This window comes from Lactuca sativa, chromosome 4 (assembly GCF_002870075.4).
Source record: "Lactuca sativa cultivar Salinas chromosome 4, Lsat_Salinas_v11, whole genome shotgun sequence".
Lineage (NCBI taxonomy): Eukaryota > Viridiplantae > Streptophyta > Magnoliopsida > Asterales > Asteraceae > Lactuca > Lactuca sativa.
In genome coordinates, this window is record NC_056626.2 from 58,685,755 (window position 1) to 58,703,011 (window position 17,257).

Sequence of the window (17,257 nt, forward strand, 5' to 3'; positions counted from 1 at the left end):
TCCACCTCCTCCAATTATTCTCCGTAGACCACAAGTTTAAATACTTGAAAAGTTCAAGGTCACTCAATCCCTATTGGCAAGCCGAGAGAGTCGGGTGTCGAAGTCTTGAGGTAGCTGGCTGTTGTCTTGGTTCTTCAGTCACACCCTGATGACAGATCAAGACATGACCCCTAAAGATCTTACCTATTTGCTTGATGTTGCTAAATTAGCAATGATTTGGTGCACTAGTAAAGCAAAATTTGATTGGAAGATCAACTTCCCAAACCTCCATGGACATTGACAATGGTAACAGTTGAAGTCCATAAAAGCTTTCTCTTCCCAATGGAAATGGATAGGCCATGGTCAAGTCATTTGACCTAATGGTAGAGAGAAAGGATAAGTAAGAGATAGTCTCATGTACCATTTCCAAAGAGTCCATATCTTTCTTTTTCCAAAAGAAGGGGCATTGGTTGCGAAGCTGCCAGATTTACCTAAAAGATCTGGTAAAGTTAAAAGTTTGACTCTACTTCAGGTAAAGTCCATTATCTAACTTTATTAAGTATCTTTTGGAGATTCTTAATACATAATGTAATCTAATTACATTTTGATGTTTTAGAAAAATCAAAGGAAGCTTAAAGAAAGAGTATGTTGATTTTGATCGCGAAAATGGTTCGGTGATCAGAATTTTGAGCAACTGCTTAAGAGTTACGATAGATTGCTTAGGAATAGATATCAACATAGTTTTTATATGTATTTGCATCGTAAGGATAAGATTTTTCTACAAGTTTTAAAACAAAAGAAAAGGTTTTGATTTATTTATTTTAAGTATCTTTACAATGGCATTTGTGAAAAAATTGTTGTTTACATGTTTCGATTGATAAGCAATATTGGAAAATGGATTTGATTCTTTCATTTGTGGTGGTGTCATAATTTACCAAATAAGGAAAGATTCTCATCACCCAAGTTTTTGTTGGATAGAAACTTGGAATCATGCAAGTTGTATTGTGTGATGAATGATAATTTTCATCTCTGGGAAATTAGGACTAAGACCTTGTTCACATGTATGTGTGAGTCGTGTGAAAGACTAAAGGATTGGGTACATTAGGTTGTGTGCTGGTCAGGTCCACTACAAAGGCTAATAGGGTTATTCATTATGATTTACTAAAGTTTAGTAAATATGGTTATGCTTACAAGTTTAAGTGTAATTTTGAAACATTGGAAAGGTTTCATTGATTGACAGAATGAATAAGAACAATCAAATTTGGCAGAAAGATAAAAGTTTCTCCAATTTGAAGAGATGGGAGAGTACTTGAGTATCTTATTTTATGATTGGCTTAGTGATTATGGAACCATATCATAATTGATCCTCTAAAGACACCTTAGTGCATTTGTTTAGCTAAGGAGAGGAATCATGAATTGGTGAAATGGTTAAATCAAAAGATAAATCATACTTTGTTCCAAAATCAAGTCTTAGAGTCATACTCTAAGATTGTAACTTGAGTGACATAATTTTAAGAAAGGTTTCTAACACTTGTCAAATGTAAGAGTAACATGTTTCTTACTCTTGTACATTTGAAATTGGAAATTTGTGATGTTTTGGATAAAACAGAGACTAATTAAGACCAATTGTGAGAAATGTTTATCTTGATAAGAATCCACACTAACTCTTGAATATTTTTTTTGTCAAGGAATGGTTCTTGACAAGAGAATCTCATATGTCAAGAGGACAGTGGGAGTCTTAAAGATCTGAGAGACGTTTCAAGGGCTAATCAAGAATAAAACCTATTGTTTAATTGCTAGCACACAACTTGAGGTTTTTAACCCATTGTGTTGACATATTTCTGTTTTTGTGCCCATTCCAGTTTAAGTTGACTATGCTTGTGAGTTCTATAAGTTCTCAATTGTTTGCATAACAACCTGGAAGCATTGGTAGACACTTGTGCTGCCGGGTGGCAAGAAAATGAGATTGGATAAGTTCAGTCCATATGAGTTTGGATTTGTCACTAACCTTGTCTTATGATTATGGTTATGACAAATTCACATGGATAGGAACACTTACACCATAAAAAAAAATCTAAGTGTCATAAGGTTTCTCTCCGATTCATGAAAATGATGGTGAGGAGACTCTTTCACTAAGTAGATTTTAAGTAGATAGCAATTGTGATATTTGCATTCTCAAAGTCATTAGTGGAGCGTATGTGGTTAACCGGTACACTAGCATGGACTTGTGAGAATGGAAGAAGGTCTAAACATTATGATTATGGCATCCCTCTTCATAATTACTTAGACACACATGTGAGCTATATAAGGAAAGGTGTATGATTTTGATAAAGTCTAATCAAAGCATCTCGTATCAGAAAACTGAACTTTGGTATGAAAGTCAATAAAGTATTGATTTCTAGAAGTCCAGCTGATTTCTGGGTACATGTCAAAGCTAGTGGGAGCATAAAGTGTTATGCTAGTTAAATTATAATTATCATGTTAGTGGAAGCATGATTATTATAGCGTGTTGCAGGTTAGCAATGTTAATTATAGAAAACAAAAGTTTCTATTCGCTTTGAAAAGTTGTTTTGCTAAAATTAAGGGAGAGGATTTTATACTTCATTCCAATTCTACAAGCTTAGATTGAGATTTTAATCAACTTTAGTCAAAGATATATATGAGTGTTATGTTGGAATGGTTCAACATAAGGAAATTCTATATGTGTTGCATTCTCAAAATTCGATTATGATTACGACATCCCTCTTTATATTTCGAATTGTGAGAACATGGCAAGTAAAAAATTTATAGCATGAATCGTGTCCCATATGCTTCGGGTATAAGATCGATTACATCCATTCTAAATTTTCCAAATGTTTAGGTCATTAAGAGGGAAAAAGGAATAGAATATGAAATGACTAAAATGATTAAACAATTATCGAGGACAATCTGAGGTTTACCAAAGATTGGTTACTCGTAGACAATTGGAAGGATCATGTAAACTTTGGAAAGGACCATATTTACATATTCTGAAAAGGACACAACTCTTGTTCAGAAGTGATAGTCAAAATGGTAATATTGAATTGTTTCCATAGGCGGAAGTTATTTTTTGAATCTGTGTAAGATTAGAAAGCTTAATGCAAGAAGGATGTTACAAGGAATGAACTTTGAATTTGAGACTTCGGTTCCATGGAATTGCTCTCCATTGGAATTCTTTGTAATGTGTGCTGCCAAGTCTTTGTGACTCTTGTGCGTAGTCATTACTGTTGGATTAGTGTCTAAGTCCATAACTATTTTGGTATGTACTTGACTCGATGGTGCATGGTCCTTTTGGGTTGCCTTCACCAAAGCAACTTGATAGGATGAATTATGGAGAGAAAGGATTAAATATGATTTATTAATATATTATGGGAATAATATATTAAAGGAGAAATCATATTGTTTAATTAATATTAGTCAATAATTAATTGGTAATTAGTTTTGTGACTAAAAGAGATTAATTAAACTTAAGGGACTGGAATTGTAATTATAAGATAATTGCAATTTGGGCAATGGATTGTCTTAAATCAAGAGGTGGACGAATTCTTATGGGAAGCCCATAAGGAAATCGTCCAAGGGCTTGATTAAAGGAGTCTATGGGTTGCTTAGGGCTTAAGCAACCAAATTAGGGTTTCCTTGTTAGATAACCCTAATAGCCTCACTATATATAGAACCCTTAAGGCTAAAAAACGTGGGGAACATATCTTCTAGGGTTAGAACACGTTTTGGGCAGCCTCCATCCTCTCTCCTCTTCATCCTCTGGCTTATGGTGTTTGTAAGCCATTAGAGGAGTGACACTTGTGACTCTAAGCCTTCCAAGGTCAATTCAAGGAGGAATTGGGATTGTTATTGCTACATAACAATCAAGGTAATATCATAAACCTAATTATATGTTAATATCGATTTCCATATGCTAGAATTAGGGTTTATAGTCTTGGATTCAAAGCATGTACAATAGAGAAACCTAGATCCAAGCATTAGGGTTTGTATGAGCACATAGGATGTCTTATGACCAAAACCCATCAGTGGTATCAGAGCCTAGACTGGTTTAAATTGTATTGATGCATTACATGTTCAAAAAATTTGATTTTTGATGTTCTGGAGGCTGGACTCGCCGAGTCCATAGCTGGACTCGCCGAGTCCATGCAGACTCGACGAGTCCAAGCTTGACTCGATGAGTCAACTCGTCAGATGGAGTATATTTCGGGATTTCTTGCTGTTTTTGCTTATGGATGGTTACCTTATCATGTTAGATCAATATTAATACGATTATATGATATATTTGACTATATTTTTGATCTAATTGAAGATATTTATCAATTAATAAGATAATTGTTTCCTTATGTGATAATTGTTTAAATTATTTTGATTAAATTGATAAATTGTTTTGCAAGAAATAATTAAATAAATCAAATATGGATAATTATGTGATTAATTGTTAATTTAGATTATTTGTTATTTGATCCTTGTTGTTATGAAAAGTTTCATATTTTGCCCTTTAAATTTTATAGTTTAAATTTGAACCCAAAAGTTTTGTTATTTTTGAAATTTAAATAGTTAAAACCCCAATGTTTTGAAAAAGGTTTCAAAACTTGCCCTCAAGTTTTGGAATTTAAATTTTGATTAATTGGTTTAATTTTGATGTATATTTAAATTCTAAACCCTAATGTGTTGAAATGTTTCAAAACTTGCCCTCAAGTTTTGGAATTTAAAAGTTGATTAAAAGTTTAATTAGGAATGTTAAATTCTAAAACTCTAGTATTGTTTGAAAAAGTTCAAATCACACCCTTATGGTTTTATTAATTAATTAAGGAGTATAATTAAAAGAGGTTTAATAAATCCATAAAAGTTTAGGTTTAAAATTTAATTAAAAGTATAATTGTTAAATTTGACCACCTAATATTTTAAAAGTGTAAAATACACCCTATACTATATATAACATTAAAAGTCTAACATTATATATATGTATGAGTAAAAGTCAGTCTTACCATTAGTAGGCCTCATTCACAAAGCTGGTCTATAAGGGGTGTTTAAGGAAATTGCCTATAAAATGGCGATTGAATGGGTATCCACTCTTACCCACCGCACTCTTGACTAGTGGATGGTCATTAGCCGAACGGGTAAGATAGGACGAAACCTTCCATTATAAGTATAATGAATTATTAAAGTAACTAAATGTTTTCATAAAATTCCCAATCTTAGTTACTTAGGCAAAAGTGAATTGATGCATGCAATTCCATGAAATTACACTTTGTGCCCTTGCAAAGACGTTAGTGGAGCGTGTGTGGTTTACCGGCACACTAAATGGTTCTAAGAAAAGGTAGCAAAGGGTGACTCAATGTTTGTCATAGTTCGGTGGAGCGTGTGTGGTTTACCGGCACATCGAATAGGTGACTGTAACATGTGAGGGCACCATGTAAGTTTGCATGGTTATTCACACCCGCTTTGTGATCCTCGGCATCCCAGTCACAAACTAGAGGGGCATATCGAGATTTAAACATGCCATTGAAAGTTCAATGAATCTCAAAGGATCTAGGAGTTTTCATAGATTTAAAACTTAAATTCTTTTTTGTTTTTCGTGGTGGAAATTAGTGAATCGTCATTCACTTACCTTCAAATATTCTGCAATTAGAGTTACGACATCCCTCTCCCGAGTTGTAGAATATTGTGTTGGGTCCTAGCCTTAGTATCTCATTTGGGAGATTTACTAAGGACTCAATCAATCAACTAACTTGAATTCGTTTTTTTCCGTTTTGTCAAAGTTTGACAACTATGGTCTTCCCAAATCCCGTGGAACAAGCATTCCACATGAAGATGATATTCCACGATTCGATCGAGGAACAAGAGATCATGCTTCACTTCCTCTGCCTCCTCCAATTATTCTCCCTAAACCCACAAGTTCAAAGGCTTGAAAAGTTCAAGATCACTCAAGTCCTTTTGGCAAGTAAACATAAAGAAGGAAAGCCGGTGTGTGCACACGTCCTAGGGATGAAGTCACACATTGATAGGTTAAGAATGTTGGGATCCGTTGTCTGTGAGGAGATGGTTGTTGATTGGGTTCTTCAGTCACTTCCTAACTCGTATAGTGAGTTCGTAAGAGAGTACTATATGATGAACTGCGACGTGAACCTTATAGATCTCACCTATATGCTTATTGCTGCTGAATCAGCAATGATTTGGCGCAATAGAAAAGCAAAGTTGATTGGTGAATCTGTCTTCAAGACCTCTATGGATATAGACAATGGCAACGAAAGACATGCTATGATCGAAAAGTTTGATCATAAGAGAAAGGCAATGTCTGAAGTAGTTCCATGTCAAGTTCCAAAGGAGTCAATTTGCTTTTATTGCCAAGAGAAAGGGCATTGGAGACGAAGCTGCCCCATTTACCTAAGAGATCTAAAAGATGGGAGAGTCAAAGAGTATGGCTGCGCTTCAGGTAAAATCCACTAACTCCATTAAGTTCCTATTCATTAATTCTTAATACATAATGTAATAAGATTGCATTTGAATGTTTTACAGGTTCGGTGAAAAGAAAGGAAGCTTGGTGAAAGAGCAAGATGAATCTAATCACAAGGAATGGATCTTGATCGCATGGACTTGAAGATTAGATTTTGAGCTTAGATAGTTATGATAGCGTTGTTAGAATTTTTTTTTTTTTGAAATACATAGTTTTCAATGGATTTTGCATTGTAAGGACAAATGTTTTCCGCTGCTTTTCTAAATAAAATAAATTTTCGTTTGACTTATTTATTTATTTGTTTATTTCCTTGCAATGAAATCGTTATGAAAATTGGTGTTTGCATATTTCTAAAACAAATGGATATGATTCTTATTTATGGTGTTTATGGAAAATTCGAGAATTTACCAAATAGGGAGAGTTTCTCATCGCCCAAGTTTCAATTGGACACAAATTTGGAATCATGCAACTTGGTTGCACGATGAATGAGAAATTTCATATTTGGAAATTAGACTAATTCATTGACAAAGTGTCAAGTGAAAGACTTGGAGATCGAATACACAAAGTTGCGTGTTGATCAAGTCCACCATAAGAGTAACAAAGATATTCGTCATGATTTACTAAAGGTTTAGTAAATATGATTATACTTACAAGATTAAGTGTAAATCTGAATTGATTAAAGGGTTTAGATCAATAGCAGAACGAATAAGAAGAATCAAGTAGGCAGAAAGATGAAAGTTTCTCCATTCTAAGAAGAAGGGAGAGTACCTTTTATGCTTTATGATAGGTCTTAATGATTAAGAACCATATCTCAATTGATCCTCTAAATGAGTCTTAGTACAATTGTATGTCTAAGAAAAAGAATCAAGAATTGAAGAAATGGTTAAATCAAGAAGTCAATCATACTTCGTTCCAAAACAAGTCTTAGAGTTAAGATTGTGACAATGAGTGACAAGTATTAAAAGGTTTATAACATTCATCAAATGTGGAAAGTTGTGATGTGTTGGATAAGACAAAGACCAACTAGGACCAATTTATGAAGAGTTTGATAAAAACTATACTAACTCTTGAATATTTGTTTGTCAAGAAATGTTTATTGACAAGAGAATCTTATATGACAAGGAGTAAGTGGGAGTCTTAATGGTCTTGAAATGTTTCAAGAACAAATCAAATAAACCTTATCGATCATCACTAGCACACGAGTTGAGGTTTACAACCTATCGTGTTGACATTATTTTGTTTCTGTGCTGTTCCAATTGAGTTAATTATGCATGTGAGTTCTATGAGTTCTCATTTTGAACGCATAAAAGGCAAAGCACCTTAATCAATGAAAGGTACATTGATAGGAAAGGGTGAGCTGCTTAACTTCTTGGAAGACATGGTGGGCAACTGTGCTACCATAAGGCAAGAAATCAAGATTAAGAAAGATCGGTCCATATGAGTTTGAATTTGTCGTAAACCTTAGTTTCAACAAATTCACATGGATAGGAACACATACACAACTCAAATCTAAGTGTCATAAGATTTCCTCCTTTATGAAAATGATTGTGAGGAAATGCTTTCACTAAGAGAGATTTTAAGAAGATAGTGATTGTAAAATTGCATTCTCGAATTCGATTATGGATACGGTATCCCTTTCCATAATTTGAATTGTTAGGTTTGGCAATTAGTCTTAATTGTTTAGACACACATATGAACTATCTAAGGCAAAGGTGTATAAGAGGCCTTGATAAAGATTATCAAAGCATTAAGTATTAGAAACATGAATTTAAGAAATTCAATAAGTATTGTTTTTCTGAAACTTTAGCTGTTTCTGAATACATGTCGAAGCTAGTGGGAGCATAAGTGTTATGTTTTATAATAATCATCATGATAGTGGGAGCATAAATGTTATGATTGTATAATTACTAAGGCACGTATTGCAAGTTGGCAATATTAATTATAGAAAACAAGAGTTATACCTTGCAAAGTCGTAAGGGTTGTATAGTTGTTTTGCTATAATTAAGGGAGAGAATATTATGCTTCATTTTAAATCTAAAGGATTAGGTTGAGAAATGTTAATAAATTTAGTCAAGGGTGTATAGTGTGTTCTTAAAATTTCGATTATGATTACGGCATTCCTCTTCACAATTTGAATTTTGAGAACATAGCAAATAAAACATTATGCGTCGTGTCCCATACGCTTCGGGTAAAGGATCGATTGCAAATGCATTAATGTTTGACCATTCTAAAATTTTCCAAATGTCTAGCGCATTTAGAAGGAAAAAGGACAAGAATTGTTTTTGGCTAAAATAATTAAACAACTATCAAAGGACAATCCAAAGTTCGACGAGGATTAGTCGCTTGTGAGTAGTTGGAAGCATGGTATTGGATGGACCATATCGACATTATTATGAATAGAAAAGATTCTATTAAGAATGAGTTGTCATATGGAAATTATGGAAATGTTTCCATATCGGATGGACCATATTGACATCATTACAAATAGATAAGATTCTATTAAGAATGAGTTGTCATATGGAAAATATGGAAGTGTGTCCATATTAGGGAATTGAATATTCAAAATCTATGTCTAGATTAGAAACTCTTATGCAAAAGGATGTTCAAAGGAATGTACTTTGAGTGAGAGACATCATATCTAAGGAATTGTCTTGTAACAATCTCCGATAGAAGACTTTGTAATATCATTGGCAATAGTCTTTGTGACTTTGGTGCAGTGACATTACAAAAGAGATCATTGCATAAAATGTTAGAATCTAGCATATTCTATAAGTAGCAAGAATTTGATATTCTTTCACTTATGAAAAGGATTTGGAGTTGTGAAATGAGAATGATTGGAAATGTGTTCAATGTGATCTATTTCACAAAGTAAGAACCATAGGTAAACATTGTGTGCATGCTAGGAGCATGGGACAAGTGTTGTAATTCAAGTAAGAAGTTGATTACCCGAAACGACAAATAATGAGTAATCAATATGGTGATAAATAAAAAGTGTTTTATTTATGCTCAAAGGGTTGAGGCCATATGAGATTAGTATTATTCTTGTGTTTCACATTTGCATGTTTTGACTTCCAGAATAATTGAGTTTATTAAGAATAATCGAATTATTCAAACGGGCCACAGTCGTTCATATGTTGGAAGTAGATATGAATGAAGACTGTCGTGAATTGGTGTGTGGATTGTCTAAAAGAGTATTAGACATAAGCAAATGTTTGCTGCAACGTTCATGAGTGCTTATGAATATGATTTGAGCATTGGATTAAACCCACGCTCACTTGGATCACTCCATGGATTGTATCACGAGTGATTGGTGAGACGATAACATCTTATATTCTTGAAACTGAGATGTGTGAGTTGTATCTTGCAAATCGGTTGCACATTGATAATATGTAAACGCACTAGTAACTTGGTGTTATAAAACATATTGTTGTGTGTGATTTGGTTAGTAAGTGCAAGCAAGCATTGTATCAAATTTTATCCATTCCTTTTATCCAAAGTAGGATAAAAGCGATATCTTTGGGCCCCTCGATGATTTTGTGATGACAAACGTAAATGCTCGGCCGGGCTAGGGCTAATTTGATTTGTTCAATTAGTCAGTCGTCATAAATTGGGAATCGAGATATAGTACAAAGAGAATGATTTGAAATCATATCTCATATGATATCTAGAATGGAGGAATATATGATCCCTTATCTAAGGACACGCGTATCTGATAGGATCAGAGTTGACAACGGCTTTAGAAAGCTACGATTGCAGATCAGGATATGAAGTCATACGCAGAATAGTTGTTAGACTTATCCAAGTGGGAGACTATTGGATTAGTGTCTAAGTCCATAACTATTTTGGTATGTACTTGACCCGATGGTACATGGTCCTTTTGGGTTGCCTTCACCAAAGCAACTTGATAGGATGAATTATGGAGAGAAAGGATTAAATATGATTTATTAATATATTATGGGAATAATATATTAAAGGAGAAATCATATTGTTTAATTAATATTAGTCAATAATTAATTGGTAATTAGTTTTGTGACTAAAAGAGATTAATTAAACTTAAGGGACTGGAATTGTAATTATAAGATAATTGCAATTTGGGCCATGGATTGTCTTAAATCAAGAGGTGGACGAATTCTTATGGGGAGCCCATAAGGAAATCGTCCAAGGGCTTGATTAAAGGAGTCTATGGGTGGCTTAGGGCTTAAGCAACCAAATTAGGGTTTCCTTGTTAGATAACCCTAATAGCCTCACTATATATAGAACCCTTAAGGCTCAAAAACGTGGGGAACATATCTTCTAGGGTTAGAACACGTTTTGGGCATCCTCCATCCTCTCTCCTCTTCATCCTCTTGCTTATGGTGTTTGTAAGCCATTAGAGGAGTGACACTTGTGACTCTAAGCCTTCCAAGGTCAATTCAAGGAGGAATTGGGATTGTTATTGCTACATAACAATCAAGGTAATATCATAAACCTAATTATATGTTAATATCGATTTCCATATGCTAGAATTAGGGTTTATAGTCTTGGATTCAAAGCATGTACAATAGAGAAACCTAGATCCAAGCATTAGGGTTTGTATGAGCACATAGGATGTCTTATGACCAAAACCCATCAATTACAAGAGAATCATTACATATAAGTTTAGAATCTAACAGATTATAGTAAATGGCAAGAGTTTGGTATTCTTACATTTACAAAAGGGATTGGGATTGTGAAATGAGCATCATTGGAGTCATGTTCAAATGATATATTTCACAAAAGAAAGGACCATAGGTAAACATAGTGTGCATGCTTGGTGCATGGCATGACTAATGTTTTAATTTAAGTATTAAGTTGATAAAATCGAAACATTGAATAATGAGTAATCAATATGGTGCTTAGATAAAAGGTGTTTTTATTTACTCTCAAAGTGATGGGGCCATATAAGATTAGTGTTATTCTTGTGTTTCACTTTGCATGTTTTGACTTCTAGAGTAATTATTTTATTCAAACTCTCCACAGTCGGTCATACGTTGGAAGTAGGTAATGAATTAAGACTGTCATGAATCTGGCTTGTAAGATTTGTCTAAGGTGCATTAGACATAACAATGGTTGCTATAACATTCATGAGTGCTCATAAGTTCTGAGTATTGGATTAAACCCATGCTCATTTGAATCACTTCATGGATTTTATCACGAGTGAATCATGAGATGATAATATCTTATATTCTTCAAACCTAGAGATATGAGTTGTTGGCTATGAGTTGGTTATACATTGATTGTACGTAAACGCATCAGTAACTTGATGTTATAAAACGTGCCTTTGTGTATGATTCAACAAGTAGTTAGTACAAGCATATGAGTCGAAGTTTATCCATTCCTTGTACCTCATAAGGATAAAAGCGATATCTGTGGGCCCCTCGATGATTTAGTGATGACACCCCTAAGTGCTTGGCCAAGCCTGGACTGATTTGATTTGTTCAATTAGTCAGCTGTCATAAATCAAAAATTGGGAAACAACAAATGGACTGAGAGAATGATTATAATCCATGTATCAGTCCATATGATATCTAGAATGGTGGAATATATGATCACTTATCTAATGGATGCGTCATTTGATTTGTTCAGAGTTCGACACCAGCTTTAAGAGCTACGATTGCTAGTCAGGTTATGAAGTCATACTTGCAATAATAGTTTTAGACTTATCCAAGTGGGAGACTGTTAGATTAGATGTCTAAGCCCATAACTATTATTGGTATATACTTGACCCAAGAGTAGCATGGTCCATTTGGGTTACATATCATCAGGTCAATTTGTTAGGATGGACTTTTGAGAGAAGATGTTATATATTATTTGTTAATATATTATAAGTTATAAAATATTAATATGAAATCATATGAGTTAATTAGTATTGATCAAGAATTAATTTAGAGATCAGTTTGGTGATCAAAAGAGACTAATTAAATCTATGGGGACTAATTATGTTAATTAGTTATATTTATATGTGTTGGGCTTATGATTCATGTTGGACTAAGTTTATGTATGGATACATAAAGAGTTGGGCCACATGAACCATGGATCATAAGACCCATGGGTATGGATTTGGGTTATATCCATGACCCTAGAAATACCACATATAAATACATCCATTCATAGCCAAAATCTTGACTTGGGAAAGACTTGTAAGATACATGTGTATTCTTGGAGTTCATGGTGATTTTGGGTGCATGGAGATTCTCTCTCAAGTTCATCCTTTGTTCATGATGTGTTGTGATTCCACTTGAGGCTTCCACACTATTGGGGCTAAGCTCTTAAGGCTAGATACATCAAGACTTCAAGCTCTACAATAAGGTATGTTATCCTAACTAGATTCTTGTGTTGTATATGACAATTGTATGCTAGTTATAGGTAATGCCTTGGAAAGTTCATATTTGCATGTATAATAGAGAAAACATAGATCCAAGGTATTTAGGGTTGCATGAACACCTTAGGAGTGTTAGAATGCTCAAAACCCAACAATATATATATATATATATATATATATATATATATATATATATATATATAAACTTATAATACTATAAAGTATAAGGGTTGAATTTTAACTTTTAAAATTCTAGGGGTTGGAACTAAAGTTTTTAAAGTGACTTTACATGTTCCAAAACTTGAGGGCAAGTTTTGTAACTTTCAAAATTTTTCATCTTTCATAACTTATGAGTTAATGGTTTATTAAAATGAGAGACTTTTCATTTTATGAAACCTATGTGTTTATTAATGGACTTTAAAAGAAAGACTTTTGGTAATCCATAACTTGAGGAAAAATTATGGATTCCATTAAAACACATCAAGATCAAGAATTAAACTAACAAAATAATTCCTATGATCTACCATACTCATAAGTTCATGAGCATTCATATCAATAATTTCAAAAATCATAAAAACACATATAAGACTTGAAATTTTGATAATAGCTATTGTAAATGGATTAGCATAACCATTACACCATCTAAAACATGTTTTATAAGACCAAAACTGTTTAGGGTAATGTTTCTAGTCCATTTCCAGCAGCAAAACTCGAAAATCTGCATTCAGGGCCACCAACTCATCGAGTGCAAGATCCTACTCGATGAGTAGGATGAATTAACACATGGAATCGTCGAGTCCCCCCATGGACTCGACGAGTTCACTCAACAGAATGCAAAAATCTTAAGTTTTTTCAACAATTTGCATCAAGTATCAAGAAAACAAGCCTAGGCTCTGATACCACTGAAGGGTTTTGAGCATTCTAACACTCCTAAGTTGTACATGCAACCCTAGAAACATTGGATCTATCTTTTACTAAGATACATGCAAATTTGATTTTCCAAGGTTATTAACCTAACTAGCATGGCATGGGGAACTTTGAAACATAAAAGCTAGTAGGAGAACATACCTTTCTTGTTGCTTGGATTCCTTGAGAACCTTGTGACCCTAGCACCTCAAGTGTGATGCCTCAAATGTTTCACACAACACCACAACTCTTGGAATAACTTTGAGAGAAGTCCACACTCACTCAAAATCGGCTAGCCCTCTTGTTCTTTTCTTAGTGGCCAATTTTGCTAGCCATGGAGCTTCTTATATTGTATGCCACGTGTAGGGTTACTCCATGTAAACCCTAATCTGCATGGCTTTTCATATTCCATGATCCTTGGGTTCATAACCTCCAAGGACTATCCAAGGAGCACCTTATAGGTTTTAGCCCAACTTAATAAACCATGGATCATTAGCCCACTATATAAGAATGAATGATTTACACAATCAACCCCATATATTTAATTAGTCTCCTTTTGATCGCCATATTAATTCTAAATTAATTCTTGATCAATACTAATTAAAGAATATTATTAATATATTAGAACTTGTAATATATTAATAAACCATAAGTGTCATTTCTCTCATTTAGTCTATCCAAGTGTGTGACATCCCCAAAATCCCGGCCAGAAAAGACCGATTTCATTTATGCTTTTTAAAATAATTTCAGAGTAAATCCTTTTGATTTAAAAGTGTTGCGAAATTTGTTCCCAAAACAAAACATGATAAATTAATATTTATCAAAGCATTTCATCAAGAGATGCATTTTCATTATATAATCAAAACTCGGGATGTCATGTTCCGATACAGACCATAAAGCATAAACGATAACATTACAAGTCATTCAAAAAATATATACATATACAGACTTGTAAACAAAACAACTCGATGATTCATCCATCTTACGCCCTTGCGCCGCTTCCTATAATACAAATAAAACTGAGTGGGTCAGGCTTGGGAGCCGGGTGAGCATATAGGGTTTTCAACCCACAATAAATAAATTATATTTAATTTCACCGACCAATCACTATCCCGATTACCCATTCCCATTATCCTCACTTTACGTCCCTAAAATAACATCTATCTCAAGGGACCTAATCTAGGATTTTCATCGGGACAGACATTACTGCTAAGGGGTTTCCTCAACAATAGATATCCTAAAGGCAACCATGAGGGGGATAGAGTACACCGGTGAACACATCGTTCACAACACCTACAGGTTATGAACCTGCTAGCGTTCCACTGGACTGTCTAGAAAGAGTCCGTGGTCGTTATCCATACTCCGCTGAATAACTAGATCAACAACAACAACAACAACATCGAGGCCTCTCATCTGTTTATTACACACCAACTATCTACCCATGTTCTACCCAACATATTAGTAGATATAAATATATATTTTCATACATAGTTTAAAACCTGTATAGCATTTTCATTCAATACATATTCCACATAATAGATGAGGCACACTCACATAACACGTATTTCATAGAAAATAAATCAGATCTATGAGATAGAAGAGAATGAATATACATTCACACCTATAACAACAAAATTATACACATAACACGTATTTCGTATAAAATACTTCATAATTATGCGTTAGAAGAAATAACTACACACTCACTTGATCAGAAGATGATCAGACAGCACTACGACTTGCAGAAGTAGTAATCCTCGGCAGATCTGGAAGATCTCTACAAAAATCGAACTTCTCGCAGGCAGAGCTTCGACTTGGGAATCACGCTCTTCGGGATTCTCGGGGCTTCGGATCTTGCTTCGGGACTCGGGAATAATACCGGGGCTTCGGGGTACTTCTGGCACGCAAATCGATGAAAAATGGGAGAGAGAAGAGAGAAAAGAGCAAAAGGACTCGGCTGCCCTCGCATCCTATTTATAGGAGGGTGGAGCCTCGGAGTACGCGGGGCGTACTGACTCAGAATCGTCATTGCTTACGTATCCGAAGTGCTCGAGTGCGAGTGTCGACATTCCTCGGTGTACGCGGGGCGTACTTCGGATGAGTCTGATGACTCCTGTTCGGATAATGCCGGATTTAATAATTAAATTTAATTATTAATTATTTAATAAACTTCGAAAATTCATATCTTCTTCATACGAACTCCGTTTTCGACGTTTTTTATATCAACGCGTAGGTGAGACTACGATCTATAACTTTCGTTTAGACTCCGTCGGCTAATTTTGACTTTATTTTTATTATTTATTTTTAATAAGTCGGGACAGAAAAACTTTGTTATAAATTCATAACTTCTTCGTTTGACGTCCGTTCTCGCCTATCTTTTCATCGCTTCGATACCAACAACGAGACCTTCGATCCTCGTTTAGATTGTTTCTGCTAAAAACCGCTCGATCTCAGATCGAGTATTTCAGGCTGCATACCGCTAAGTCGAAACTTCAGAAAATCGTAACTTCCTCATATGAAGTCAGATTTGGACGTTCTTTATATATTCGGAAACCTCGTTTAACCTACTACAACATTATCCAAAGATATCAAGTTTATTTTACATTTAAATTTTGACGCTTATTTTTATTCTTAATTAATCAAACCACATAATTAAGCAATTAAGCACAAAACACGTAATACTCAAATAATACACTTCTATTATTTCAAAACGGGTTACAAAGGTTAACCTAGACTATTATATCAACATTAATGACAGGCCCAGAAACACAGGCGCTACAATTCTCTCCATCTTAGAATGATTTCGTCCCCGAAATCACACATCAACAAACAACTGCGGATAGCGACCCATCATGTCACTCTCCGTCTCCCAGGTGAGATTCGGCCCATTCGTGTGTTTCCATCGGACAAGCACTAACTCGACCATCTTGCGTCGCAACTTCTTAGTTTTTCGGTCAACGATTGCCTCTGGTTCTTCAATCAACCTTTTGTTCTCATCGATTCTCAACTCCGAAAGTGGAATCATGTCGGGAACTTCCCCCGTGAACTTCCTCAAATAACACACATGAAAAGTGTTATGAATTCCATTCAGTTCTTCTGGTAGTTCAAGCTTGTAAGCTTGGTTCCCAATCCTCTGAAGAACTTTAAACGGTCCAATAAACCTTGGACTCAACTTTCCCCTTTTACCAAATCTTATAAGTCCCTTCCACGGCGAGACTTTAAGCAAAACCGAATCCCCAACCTCAAAAGTCATCGGTCTTCACTTCTTGTCAGCATAGCTCTTTTGACGATCCTGAGCTGCTAACATTCTTTCCTTAATTATTTTCAACTTTTCAGCAGTTTGATGGACTATCTTCGGCCCCATAAACTGCTTTTCCCCAGCCTCAAGCCAACAAGACGGCGTACGACACTTCTGTCCATACAAAGCTTGGTAAGGTGCCATCTTAATGCTCGAGTGGAAACTATTATTGTAGGAAAATTCTACCAAAGGTAAATGTTCATCCCAGTTACCTAGGAATTATAGAGTACATGCTCTCAGCATATCTTCAAGTGTTTGT